Source organism: Zonotrichia leucophrys, chromosome 3 (genome assembly GCF_028769735.1).
Source record: "Zonotrichia leucophrys gambelii isolate GWCS_2022_RI chromosome 3, RI_Zleu_2.0, whole genome shotgun sequence".
NCBI lineage: Eukaryota > Metazoa > Chordata > Aves > Passeriformes > Passerellidae > Zonotrichia > Zonotrichia leucophrys.
This window is the reverse complement of record NC_088172.1, coordinates 65,080,763-65,094,740: the sequence shown is the minus strand read 5'-3', so window position 1 is coordinate 65,094,740 and position 13,978 is coordinate 65,080,763.

The following is a 13,978-nucleotide window of genomic DNA, read 5'->3' as shown; positions in this document are numbered from 1 at the left end:
GCAGGCACCCAAGGACTGCTTTGACCCCTTTGCCATAGCTCAAGCAGCTTGTCCACTGTAAGTGCCCCCCCTTTCCAAAATTGTCATATTTCAGGAGGTAAACCCACTTTTTCCAGGAGTGGCTCACCTATTTTCCTCCTAAGTATGCACTGTTTTGGAGTTTTAAAGATGTTTTGTTGGACACAGATTGCTGCATATGAACTGCTGTGTCCTGAAGCATTCCACTAATCTTTTTATGTAAATTTACATTTAGAAGGGCAATTTTTACTCCAAGATAAGCAGGATGAGGCTTGCATCTGGCTGTTGACAAGCACACTAGGAACAATCTCATTGAAAGATAATTATGCAGAGATACATTTTTTTCCATACATGCCAATGTCTACCTCTTGATCTGTTTATAATATGACCTGTTGTGATATTTTAAAGAATTTCAGTCCTATTTTGTGTCCCATAGCATTAGTGCTGTATGAAGTATATTTTATTTCCATAGTTATTTTTAAAAGTTGAATTTTAAAGTCTTTGAATCTCATTAAAGTAGTTGTCAGTTATCTGGCAAGTTCAACTTTGTTTGGTGTCATTAATCCAAAAAATATTTCCATCATCTAATTCCTTATTGATTGAAATCATTACTAGTCTAAGCATTATTTGCCTCAGATAAATGGTAGGCTAATTGGGTCACTGTTTCTTGAATCATCCTACTTTCTCTCTTTGAATGTTTTGCACCCTTTACAGCCGGAATATCCGGCTCTGAGGTGGATTTAAACTGAATGTCAACAAACTGAGGATTTCATCAGTCAGTGGTGTCTGAATTTCTGTGTGTAAGTTACTGATCCCTGATGTTTCATGAATGGCTATCACTGAAAATGTTGCCTTGTTTTTCTTCCAGTACCTCAGTGTCTGAAAGATACTTCTTTGAAAATAGGAGTACGTCAAGAAAAGGAAAAAAATCTGTGAAATATCTATTTTTCCACATCTGAGTAATCAATTTTTGTAATCTTCAACTCTTAATATTTATCATATCAACAGGATTTCTTTTGTTACTACTGTAGTTTAAAAATTTGTGTTCATTGTCTTTAGCAACTCCAGACACCAATTTAGTGAAGTTTAGCTTTCCCTTATCAATTTTCTAAATTTTGTCCCTTATAACATCCTTTAGAGGAAGCTATTGGGTTTTAAGAAGAGTCACCACATTGTTCAGCACTAATGCCTCTTACAACAAAAAATTGTAACCCAATGTAGTATTATAAAAAGGGATGAAGATAACTATTCCTGCAAATCAATGAGCAAAGAGCAAAAGTGACTATAGTTATATATGTTAGTTATATAATAATATTTCCTATTATTATTATTGTTATTGTTATTATTATTATTATTAATAATATTAATAGTAATAGTAATAATAATAATAATAATTTTTATTCCTAGTGCTTCAGCCAGAGACAGTGAACTTCCTGTCACAGCAAATACTCAGGAAAGCTGAACAAAACTGCAGTTTCCATTTACCAGTATTCACACAATTTGTTTTGGTCAACATACCATGCAATCCCTGGTTTACCCAAAAATAGCTTGTAGACAGAATCTGTGCCTAAAAATAAGTCATCAAGGGAACTAAACACAATAATAAAGAGACTTTGGTGCTATGTGTACATTTTTTCAAAAACTTGCACAATATCTAGCAATAAACACTTTTTCAAACCTGAACTACTCCATCATTAGTTGTGTTGTGCACTGCCTCCTGTGTTGTTTATATTTCTGTAGCATTGCAGAGTCTATTTGTGGACCCATTATATTTAGGCATCAGCACTCTGTTGAACAATACCAGATTTTGTGGTCTTGCAAAACAGCTACTGGTTGGAGAAGAAGTAATGCAGATTTGGGAGACTTTCTCAGTGTTGGAGCTATCAGGCTTTCTGGATCAGAGACTTGTGACTGCCATTCACATTTCTGTCTGTCTTGGGGTAAACTTAAACATTTACATTTTAGCTCAGTGCGCTCCAATGGGAATGCTGTTTCATAAACTAGCTCCTTGAACAGCTGAGGGTGTACTGCAATCAGTTGGAAAACAACTGATTAGGCAGTATTTCAAAAAAGCTCCAGGGGACAGAGTTTTTGGAATGAATCAGAACATAATAAAGAAATGCCTAGACTCTGCATCACTGACTTAGGGTTTGGCTGCAAAAACCTTTGTAGGCTAACACAAGCTCACTCTGCCCACACTCCACGGAAGCACAAACTCTTTCCACCCTAGTCAAAACCAAGGGAACTTTGTTCTAGCAACCATGCAGCTGTATTAGTGCTGCATGGATCCAAGGTGGTTTCTCCTGCATCTCTCAACAGGACTTCCTAACAAAGGCTCAGCATCCCTTTAGCCACAGATTTCAGTTTGGAGCTGCCCTTGGTTCAGTTACGTCACTGAACAAGCAGATTATCACACAGCACCATACAAAAAGGTATTCTGCATAGTCTTGTGTGCACAAGAGATGGGAAAAACCCACTCAAAAGTCCATTGAGTAAGACCTCTCAGCAAAAAATATTGCTGTACAATTCATAAGAAAAAATCTTATTTCTAGAATCTGTTGTAGTTAGACAAAAACAGGTCAAAATCTTCTAATTATGGAAGTGACTTCTCCAGGAAAGAGGCAAAAATATCTAGTCTAGTAGTTTTTCAAGGGCAGAATAGTGTTCTTCCCAAGAAAAACAACTGGTAAAGCCACAGGTACCAGCCTCATGCCAGGACTGTGTCAGACTGCAGTTGTTGTACACTCTGAATGAATGATGCCACTGCTGTATTAATTTGGCTTGTATAAAATGTTCTGCTAATTTTCATAACTATATGTAATTTTATAGTTTATTTTCTATGTTATATGTATCTAATGACTTGACAGCAGGTGTTGTCAGTGTGACAGTCATGAAGTTAGCTCACCACTGGTGCTCTGTGCAAATTTGAGTATAGCTGTTGAAGCAAGATGCACAGAAATTGAAGGAACCCCCGACAAGATGAGAGAAGGCTGAACAAATTCAGCCTGTTACATTCAGAAAAGTCTGATTTGCACTAGGATAAGAGTCTTCAAATATGCAAAGGTCTCCAGTAAAGAAGAGAATAACCTGCTCTCCTTATCCACAAGTTCAGAGTTTAGACACGGGAAAACAGACAGACATGAGAAAATCTTTCTGACAGTTGTGACAGTGAAGCACCCAACTGGATCACTAGGAGTGGTTGCAGGATCTGTGACACTAAAAGTCTGAAAGAAGCAGATAGAAAATATTTCTCAGGAAGGGAGATGAGTCTGCCTTGGTGCAGTACTATGGATTTGGAGACCTCCCAGGGTACCTTCCAAGACTATTTTTCTGTTTCTAGTATTACAGCCTGAATATAAAGGACACACTCTCCATAGAAAAAGAAAGAATTCTCCGTCTAAAGACCCAAAGACCAGTGTGTTAGCAAGCTCCAGCTTGTAAATGCTAAAAGCTTCAGAATAAGGGCTAGTGCCTGCACATTTCTGTGGGTTAAATGAAAAGTGTCTGGAGAAATTAACTGCTGCCCATTCCAGGTTCTCAACCATCACCCATGTGCTGGAAATGCAACTGCAGACATGACAAAGAAGCAATTATCCCAACAAAATCAGTTATTACCAGTGATTCATATGGTAATGATGGCAGTGAGGATGATGATGGTACTGCTGAACTGTAGCAAGGATGATAATAACCAGTGTTTTAGGGGACGGATTACAGGTTTAATCAAAATGAATAGTTTATCACAGATAATGAATTTTACAGGGGAATATGGTCCTAGAAAAATGCCTTGTTCTGAATGCCTGAAAATTACATTGATTTAAGTAGTGGGCTACCATATTTGCACTATTAATTTAGAAGAAAAGAGAATGTAGCATTTTTATGTGGATATTCTTTGCCATCCTTAAAAAATGGGTATTAATGTCATGATCATGGCAAGGAGAACCACTGCAGAGTTCCACATCTTTGCTGGCATCGCTTGTATAAGCCCTAAAATTTTACTTGAGTCCTATTATTTGTTTTGTCCCTGACTTTAAAAGAAAAATAAACCTATGCATGTGCTAACATAAAACTAAGATTTGTGAGCATCTTGTGAATTTCATAAGCAACAATTCAGGAGAATATCGGGGGTCCTATTATTACAGTGGGACTTATGCATAGATGAGAGGAAAGGTCTCTCTAACAAAAAATAAATGAAGAAGCTCTGGAATAGTATATTACCACAAAAAAATTGTGAAGCATATTCATTTTCTAGTATCTAGTATGTTCTTTTTTCTAACAAAAAAGGTTAGAAGCTTCATTTATATGTTGTAGGAGGAGTCTAGGGAACAAAAAATGAGAGAGAATGGGGTGATAAGATAAAATTAAAGAGTTGTTCATATCTTAAAAATGGTTAGAGACATTTCAGATCCAAGAGAACATTGCTTTATTCATCAAAAGTAGCAGGTCTGGGCTACTAGCATATCTCCTGTCCCATTCATTTTAATTTTTCCTTGTATAGTTTGCATGTTGAAGTCTCTGTAAGACTGATTCTTGTTCATGCTTTGTTGCAACTGTTGTTGATTTCAACCTATGCTCTGGTTTACTTTCCCAAGTACCCTCCAAATTCAAACAAGCTGCAGAAATGCTGAAATCAATACATGCCTCTTGAAGGATAAATCTTTTGTAACACAAAGGGGAGAATGACTAATAGATTACTGAAGCCTTAACAAAACCTCAACAGATCCCCATATGGTGCATTGCAATTAAAAGAGTAGAGGATGGATTTCTAATTTTTTGGGTGGAGGAAAAAAAAAGAAAAGAAAGCATTTTGGACAAGAAAATGAGAGAGATGGAGACAGAAGTGATGTGTGACCATACACCAGATAGAAACCCTTCTTTCTGAGCCTTTCATCTCTGGGTCACTGGTTCCAATCGAGCCCAGGTCGATAGCGAACAAAAATCATTTTAATCTGATGGCTGTTTGCTGACCTATGTGAAATGAACTGGTTGTGTCAGTCCACTTCCCAGCTGACAGCTCTCCACATCATCAAGGCCACTGCTACAGGTGGCAGTAATTGGTGCTTTTTTGAGGCCAGCTCAGCTAAAAGGCTGAAGAATGGAAAAATCAGTAGGGCTGAACCACCTCCTCCTCTCGTTCAGCTGCTCCCTCCAGGTGAGTGCTGGGGGAAGCTGGCACTGCTGTTGCTTGCATCACATCTGCTCTTTGAGCCAACAAAAGACTTCAGGGCAAAGGGGAGTCCTCTGAAGTGGTAAAGACCTCTTGTCAACACAGATCCTGGGGAGGCTGAGGGGTAGTAAGGCCCCAGGCCAGCAGTGCCCTGCACGTGGATACCATTGTTTTTTGGTGGCCCCAGAAGAGTGTTGGTGGGAGCATGGGGCTCTGAAAGGACCCATCAGGCTACCAACCCCACTCCCTGGGACCTAAGGGTCTATAGTTAAAATTTTGTCTGCAAAGCAGGACCAAGGCCTAAGCCCAACTTTTACTGATGTGTGTGTAGGGACATTGGGCTCACGTGCAGATATGTCCGAAGAACTTTAATAAGCTTATGTGAGGGGGGACCTGACAGAGTGAGCTCAATCTAAGATGTTAAAACAATGTAGGAAGAAATGAAATGTGAACTTTGATAGCTTAATAAAAAATAACGCCCTAGAGAGGAGAGCTTTCATCTTTTATTTGATCAGTGTTTCTCTGAGCAGCTGATACCTTCCCTGTTGTGAGGAGATAAAGTACTAGGAAGAGGATTTTGTGAGGAGGACTTTCAATTACACTGTAAGCCACAGCCACCTATCTTCTGTCCTTCAGACACCTCCTGGGAATGCTGATTTTGCCATGGGACATCAGAGATGCCAGGATGGTCTGGCTAGCTGGGGCACCAACAGGTGCTCCAAAGCCTGCTCAAAGCCAGCCTGGTGCTGGCCAGTGATGTTTTCCATAAGGTAAAGCTGGGCCTGCCCCACTGCAGACAAGAAGAAAAGCAGTGAAGGGTGTCAGAACTCCCAGCAATGCTGTCAAACCAAACCTCAAAAATTGAAAAATACACCTTGTAAGTATCTGTTTTCCCTTTCAGGGACACGTACAGAAGTATTAAGAGGGTGAGTTCCCATCAGGCAGTCTTCAAGTGGAAGGATCCATGCTGCTCATGGATTACCTGACATCTGAATGAGCTACTCCCAACACTTCAGTTCATGAGAAGTTTGTGTGCTGGTACAGTTATGACACATAGATGCATGGGATATGGGATGCATGGACAAGGAATGAGAGAGGCCTTAAAATTAGGAGGAATCTGTCTTTTGCACATTGTGCACTGTGCAGGTCTTTACCATACGTGCTCCTCTCACACAAACACAAATGTCCTTCTCATCACCTACATCAAGCATCACTGTTCATTGGCAGACTAGGTACAAAGGAAAGCAGCAGTCAATTCTCAAAGTATATTCAAAAAAAACATGCTTATCCCTCATGTGGTGCCCTCCTGAGCTCCCACAGTTCCCTTTCCATCATCAGATGGACTGTGGCTATAGGCAATCCATGTGGAAGGCTGGAAGTGGTCCTCACAGGCATATATAATCTCTACTGCATTTTTCTAGAGCTGGAGAGAAATAAGTGATACATTTGCATGAAAGATATTCCCTTTCAGTTCTCATTGGTGATCCCCCAGTTTGATTTCTCACAACAACAACAACAACAAAAAAAAAAAAAAAAAAAAAAAAAAAAAAAAAGGAAACTTTCAGCAGCTTCAGTCTGGACATTAATGAACATGGTCCACAAGCAAAGCTGTCTGTGCACACTTAATTCCCTTGTAGCTCACAGTCTGAAGAGTGGGAATTCTCAGGCTGTTGCCAAAATCTAAAAGAAAGCTGTTGCTTGCTTGCTGGCTAAAAGTATTCAGAAGGCCATAGGAGGAAGTAATGGTTTAGTAGCCATTGGTCTCACCTGATCCTGAGTCCATGTCTAGGCAGGAGGATAAAGAGCAACCACTTAGAGGACTGTAAGTCAGAGGTATATGTGATAACAACTGAGCTGTCTGGGCTTTGGCTGAAGCCTTTCCTTTCTACTATCCTTTCTCAGTTCAAATGAAGTTAAGCTTACTTTGCTCAGAGGTTTACTAGTAGGGTAGGTGCAAGGTTAATTTTGCTGCCATGGATAAAGAGTTGGAATGAATGTCCTGCTGTGGGCAAGGAAGTTAAATGGCAGAGCCAAGATGTAGAGTTTGTAGGATGACCCCATCTCCACGGTATGCTGTGGGATATAAGGTCTGTGAATCACAAAGGGTGAGGATTTGTATTAAGAAGAATGTCATTCAGATATCATAAATGGGTAAGCTAAAACATGAATTGTATGTTATATACTAGTCTTCATCTCTTAGGCTACAAACCAGGAAGAAAAATTCAGGGACAGATACAAACATCATCCAGAGGTGAATTGCACCTGTGAGGTTTCTGACCTTCCTCTGAATCACTTGATCTATTCTTAAGTTAGATCAGTACTGGAATAAATAGACTGTGAATGGCAGAATGCTCTTTCAGCTGGAAACAAATTTCCACAGTGGCTCAGACCTCTGGTCCACTTAATCCAGTATCCCAGTGGAACCACCAGCACATGCTTCTTCAGAAGCTGTTACATGCCTGTAATAGACAGTTCTGTGAAGATACACCTGTTTTGAGCTGTTTATGTCTAAATACTGCAATATTGTCAGCTCTTCAGAATTTGGTGAGCCTCAGTGAATATTCATAACTTGTAAGCTATGGGGTTTAGGGCACTGGAGTTTTACGGTAATTGGGAATTACATGAGACCACCTACTTCATTAAAACAAAATGAAAGACAGAGTCAAAGCCAGGCCTGCAAAGGTAAACAGTGCATGAATTCACTGCCTCCATATTTAAAGCCTTCAAAGCCTTTCAGTTAAAATCCTTTTCCGCTCTGGATCTCAGCATGAGTCTGGCTGCAGGGAGGTTTTGTGTGGTGGCCTGTCAGCTTCCATCTCCAACACAGTGAAATTCAACTAATTGTAAGTGCACATTGCTTCAGGCGTACACTGCACACTGCCACTCGGGCCATGCACACGTGCCATGACCCCGTCCACCTACTGCAGAATGTGCTGCTCTCTCCCCAAACACACACACTTCTCTTTTTTGTTACTTGCAATCACTGAAAAGATGACAGGCCAGAGCAAGGAGCAGAGATCCCTGTTGTGTTTCTGCAAAAACCAGTACGGAGGGATTTAGTCCCACAGCTACATATGTGCCAAGAGTTGAAGCAGTCTTTGGATTGTGTCTGCATTAATGAAAATGGGTTGGCCAGAGAGCACAGTGTGAAGCTGTGCCTGCCTGTGGGCTTTGATCTTACCTGCTGAAGCTGACCTCCCTGCCATGTCAGGCTCTGCAATGCAGCTGAGGATCAGAAAGCATCAAGAGAAATGGAGGAATAGAAAAATCAGAAATACCTCACAGTTGAAAATTCTCTGTGACCCAAAATAGCCTCTATTAGTGCTAATTCTGAGTTGCTTGTAAAGTTCTGCAAGGTTCATAGGAATAGTGCAGTCACAGACTACTGGCAAACTGTCTCCAGCAGACTTTTTTTCAGCACATACTAATTCCTCTGATTTTTCTGTATGAACTTCATAGAAGTTATCTGCATTTGTTTCAATTTCTAGTTTGGATAGGCCAGTCTTTAGTTCTGTCAAAGCAGAATTTCTTCTCTCGCTCCTTAAACAAGAATCTATTTCAGCTATTTGATTTGGCTATCAGCTTGACCATCGCAGGTTATGAGCGATGAACTGCTTGCATGAATGCCATTATCTTCAACTGGACTCTCTTCTGGATAGGACTATGTTTGCCTTCCTCCCCACTAAATTTCCTAATTATTCAGCTGAGAAGATCATTTGCATCATTTCTGCTGCTGCCATTTTATCAGCAAACTACGATGTCTGCAAACCATACATTTTTTCCTTCTATGCTCACACTTTGTCTTTCTCTTTGTGCTCAGTGAGTTAAGCAATCGCCCACCCCACCCCACCTAGCATCCTTTGAACGGGCCTCCATGTCTTGGGGTGCATTAGGATCCAGAGGTCAGCCCTGTTAGGGTTCTCAGGCAGGGCATAGATGTTTCCAAAGTTCAGTGAGCTGGGCCTGAAGGCAAGTGCCTGGCCCCAGAATCATAAAGCTCCTGTAGCTTTATGGATGAGGGAATTTTAGGGACCCATGTGATCCAAAGCTCAGAAGCTAAATGGTACCAAGCATGTACCCAGCTATGGGGAACTGAGTTTCTAAATCAATCCCTTTGTGCCTCAGTCTTGTTTAGCTCCTGTACAAGGTCCTGGAAGGTGTAATTTCAATCCCATCCTATGACTTTATTGTGTGTTAGTACCTGATCCTTCACCTGATCCTTCAGTGCCTCGGTTGAATGAATCATGTAAATAAGATTAATATTTGGTTATTTGTTATCGCAACCTTTAGACTGATCCTCATAAAGTTAAGCTCAGTTCAGAGCAATGTTCCTGATGTGACTGGCTTTTATTTTGTCAGTTATTCTACCACAGAAATGTTTCTTATCAGTCAGATCATCTGATAGTTCTGCTTTCATATTCGACCTGTGACACTCTAATTCAATGCTGCTTCAGTGATAAAAAACACTGAAAATCAGCCACACAAGATCAACAATTTAAATAAATAGTTCTGGCTGCTCTAAAAGGATTCATAATCCAAAAGGCTTTCGCTGCCACTCACCACTGAACCTCACCACTTCTGCTCACCTAATTATACAACACTTTTCTTCCCAAGCCATTGCACCTGAAGTGCTGATTATACTGTACTTGGAGTGCTGTATGCTCTCTGAAGGGCAGTTTGCCATCTCTCTGAGGCTGCTACTTACTTCCTGACAGAACTGATCCCACTGCTATTTCTACTTTGTTTTGGAGGGAATAACTGGAGTGCTAATGTTCAGAGGTGCTTCTAAAACACTACAAGAGGTACAAGTGCAACAATTCAGTTTTTGGAGATAGGAAATTGGAGCACAGGAGTTAGCCCAATAGCTTGTCATCAATTCAGTGTGAGAACTATGATCCAGAGGTACTAGATCCCTCTCCTGACTGTGAGAACACCTTTGTCCAAAACTATATTCTAGTTGTGGGAGTTCTGAAGAAGATAATGGCTGCCACTAGCTCCACCAGAAATTCATTGAAGACAGTCTCAAAAATATTTGAAGGAACAATTCAATTTCATGAAATAAATTTTAAAATCTCTGAGGAGTCCATGGAAAGAAACAGAATATGGTGATGTGTGTGGTGTATGTGTGCATATATGTGAGAGATATGGATAAAGATACTCATGTGTAGAAAAAAAATATATATATATGTTTGCTTCATTTCTTTATTTCTAGGTGTTTGATAAATAAATTTAAAAGAAATAAGTAATTATAAGTACTAGAGTCAAGAATTACTTTTCTTGAACCTTTTGATGTTGATATGGAATATACTGGGTTTTTCTTATAGAGCAAAGACAGCCTCTGAACGTATGGACAGAAGGAACTAGTGTGCCAGTGAAATCTTGTTTTGAGGCCTTAAATGCTAGGGACCTATATAGTTTTTTACCAATATCCTGCAGGACGTGAGTTCTATGCACAAGGCTTCGCAAGGTAAAAAGTGGCACCACAGCAAACTGGAGACACAAGTATTCCTCTTCTCTCTTGGCCTGAAATGTCTCACCCATTTGAACTCATGTTTCCAAGAAGAGATTGCAATGAGGAAGAAGCAGATTAGATAGAATTGAGTGTTTCAGCTGATCTTTACATGTGTTCTGATAGGTTTTTTGTTTCTGGAAGCAGCTCTTCAAGAGTTAGGGCTCCTTCCTTTAAAGGAGACTCCAGGTCTCTCGTACCAAATGGGTTTACTCAGAACACCTCACCCACCTTGTGGGCAGAGAGCCAGTGTCTAACACCAAAGTGCAGAGGGAAATGTGAGAAGCAGAGCTCAAAAGAATGACAAAGATAAATCACGTGTCCTCACATACCCTTCTTTACACAGGTTCTCAAGAAGAGCAAGACCCACCATTTCCACAGATTTCTCAGATCTCTGACTCTTGTCTCCTGCCTTAAAGCTGTTTTCTGCAAGACTAAACTTTTCCAACCAGGAAACTCTCAAAGGCTATCTTCTGACAGCTGAGCCATTTCATTGGAGAGCAAATGGCTTTCCATGCTTTAAATTTACAGATCATCTGCCTATTGTCAAATCTGGATTTTTCCTTGAGCATTCTGGAACTGAAGGCAAAGCATTTTCTCACAACAGGGTAAATTCACTTGCCTTTTCTCCCCTGCAATTGCCCTATGGTTTCTCTAAGAAGTCAGAACTTACTGGCATTATTGCTAGTATGGGTGATTTTTGCCATCTTAACAGTAAATCATAGTGCAGAATTCAGAAATAATGAATTCCTCCTGTTGTATCTTTTTCTTGCAGCTAAAGACATTTTTCATCTCTTTCTTGTCATGCTTCTTCTAAGATATCTGTCAAGTACAAAACTCATGACTAGTCTTCCACTCTTCTAATCTTGATAAGCAATATTTTTAAAGAGTTACTGAGAAGTCGGGAGGAGCTGTTGGTTTGAGGTGCAGCAGAAAGTCGTTAACCTTCAGCTAGTTAATAATCCCCAGGAAATGTCCACCCTGCAGACATTACTGCTCTGATGATGAAAAGTGTTATATAAAAACAGACTATGATTATAAGGTGGGAAGCAGGGGAAAAAGTTGTTTTTCTGAGAATAAGCACCCTCCAAATTTTATTTGGTTTTGATTTCCTTTTCCTAACAGTATTAAACATAAGCAGAATGAGCAGTGGGTGCTTTAAACCATTGCTTCCCTCATATGTAAGTGAGTTTGTACAGCCGAGGGGGGGTTGGGCATTTGTTAGGGGTTTTTTGGTATTTTTTGGTTTGAGAGTTTTTTGTGGTATTTTTGGCATTGGGTTTTTTTTGTTGTTGTTGTTGTGGGTTTTTAGTTTTGGGTTTTTTGTGAGTGTTTTTTTTTTGTTTCTCTGAATACTGTTTATTTAAGTGATTGTTGGCTCTTTTCCTGTCCTTTGTTGACCCCAGGAAACAACTTTTTTTTATGCGTTTCCATTCTGGGATTTCTATTATCTACTGCCTTGTGCTGGATGTACCTCAGTGAGCAGGCCTAAAAGAGAAGGAGAGAGCTGAAGTTCCTATTGAACTAAAGCCAGCTTGTCCTCCAGTTTGAGGCCCAAGAAAACCATCACTTGAATCAAAGCACTTTGGAAGGTAGTTTACAAGTCTACTTCCCAAGAAGAAACCAGGATGCAGTGTTATCACCTTCATGAAATTAAAGGAGGTGGTTTTACGATTTAGTGGAGAGGAGCCATGCTGTTAATTAGTCACATTTATTTGACAAAAAAGTGGGGGAGGGTGAAAAGGGGAAAGGAAGTTGGGAAAGAAAAACAGAACAGAAGGGAAAAAATCTTTATGATGAGGTGCTTGGCAGGATGAAGGAACAAAAGGAAGGTTTTCTGCCTGTCTCCTGATATTTTCCAACTCAGCAAAAAAATCCATTGTGTAGCTTAAGGGGAAAAAAAAGTTAAAGTTGAAAGCTTAGTGTGTGAAAGCAACTGCTCAACCATTGTGTAATAAGGGCTAATGTAATGTCACTGTTTCCCCATGATGTAAGTTGCGATTTTTGTTCCAGTTGCTGTGGTCAATGTTATCGCTTTCAGTTTTCAAAAGGGGGCAAGGAGGTGCATGGAGATGGTATTTCTCTTTACCCCCACCACCCCTTCCCCACTCCCAAACAAATACTTCTGTTAGGACATATCAGTGCTGACCAGATGTCACTGATTTTTTTTCTTTTTTTGCATGTGTCCCTTAACAGCTGGCAAGAATATCAGCTCAAATTATTCACCACAAGCACACTCTTTCTGTTTGTCTCCAGATAAAGGGATTTGAAATCCTGGTTGTCAGAGAGGGATGCTGAAAACTGTGGAATGGATTTCTTTGGGGAGAGGGAATACTTCTTGAAGAACTTTAAACCAGTTGGGGATGGTCATGACTTGGATGCACATCCAAAGATATCCCTTAAGGCTGGTACTTCATGTTTTTGGAAACTGTTTTAGGCCCAGGATGTTTCCTTGGAACCATTGTGAAGTGTTCATAGTAATCAGCAATTCTAAATGCAGAGACTGTTTTTGTTTTGGTCATGTCAGCTAAAAAGATCTTAGATGTGGTTACAGGTGAGAAATACAGCGGGTGGATGGCAAATAGACACCACTGTGCAGGATGTTCTAGAATTGTTTGGGACCATATCCATGTGTCTTTGCTCCATCAACCTTCAGTCTCCACATTTTGCAAGTGGGCTGAGGGCCGTGCTGGGTTTCAGTGGGAGCACACACAGCCCCGGTGTCACAGCACTTGGGAGATGGCAGTGGGGACATAGTCAGTGCCATTACACCTGAAACCACACTTGGTGGGTGCCATGGTGCACAGCACACAACAGGAGCTGATTTATCCTCATAGATCATGAGCTACTGGCCCATGTCATCCATGCCATTACCTTTTGCCTAGCCATAACCTTCTCCTCCTCCCCTCATATTAACAGTTGTATCTGCTTTCTCTTCAAAACTGTCACAACTAACCAGTGCTGTATAGAATAGTGCAGCGCTCTCCCCAGTTAAGGCTCTGTTGCAAAATAAGTATGTTTTCCTTGTGTGAGCAAAGACAATTAAGTTGGTCAGTGTATGGAAGTCATGGCTTGACAGCATTTTTAACAACTTCAGACGAATGAGTGAAAAAAAACCAGATCTGATGAAGATAACTCAGAGTTTCTGCATGCTCACAAATGGTCAGGATGCAAAGCAAGACTTCAGCTCTGTCTCTAAACTGGAAAAAATCTCTGTGTTTATTTCATACTGCATCTTGTTTTTGGTGATTTTTTTAAATTACCACTTGAAAAGAAAGAGAGAAAGA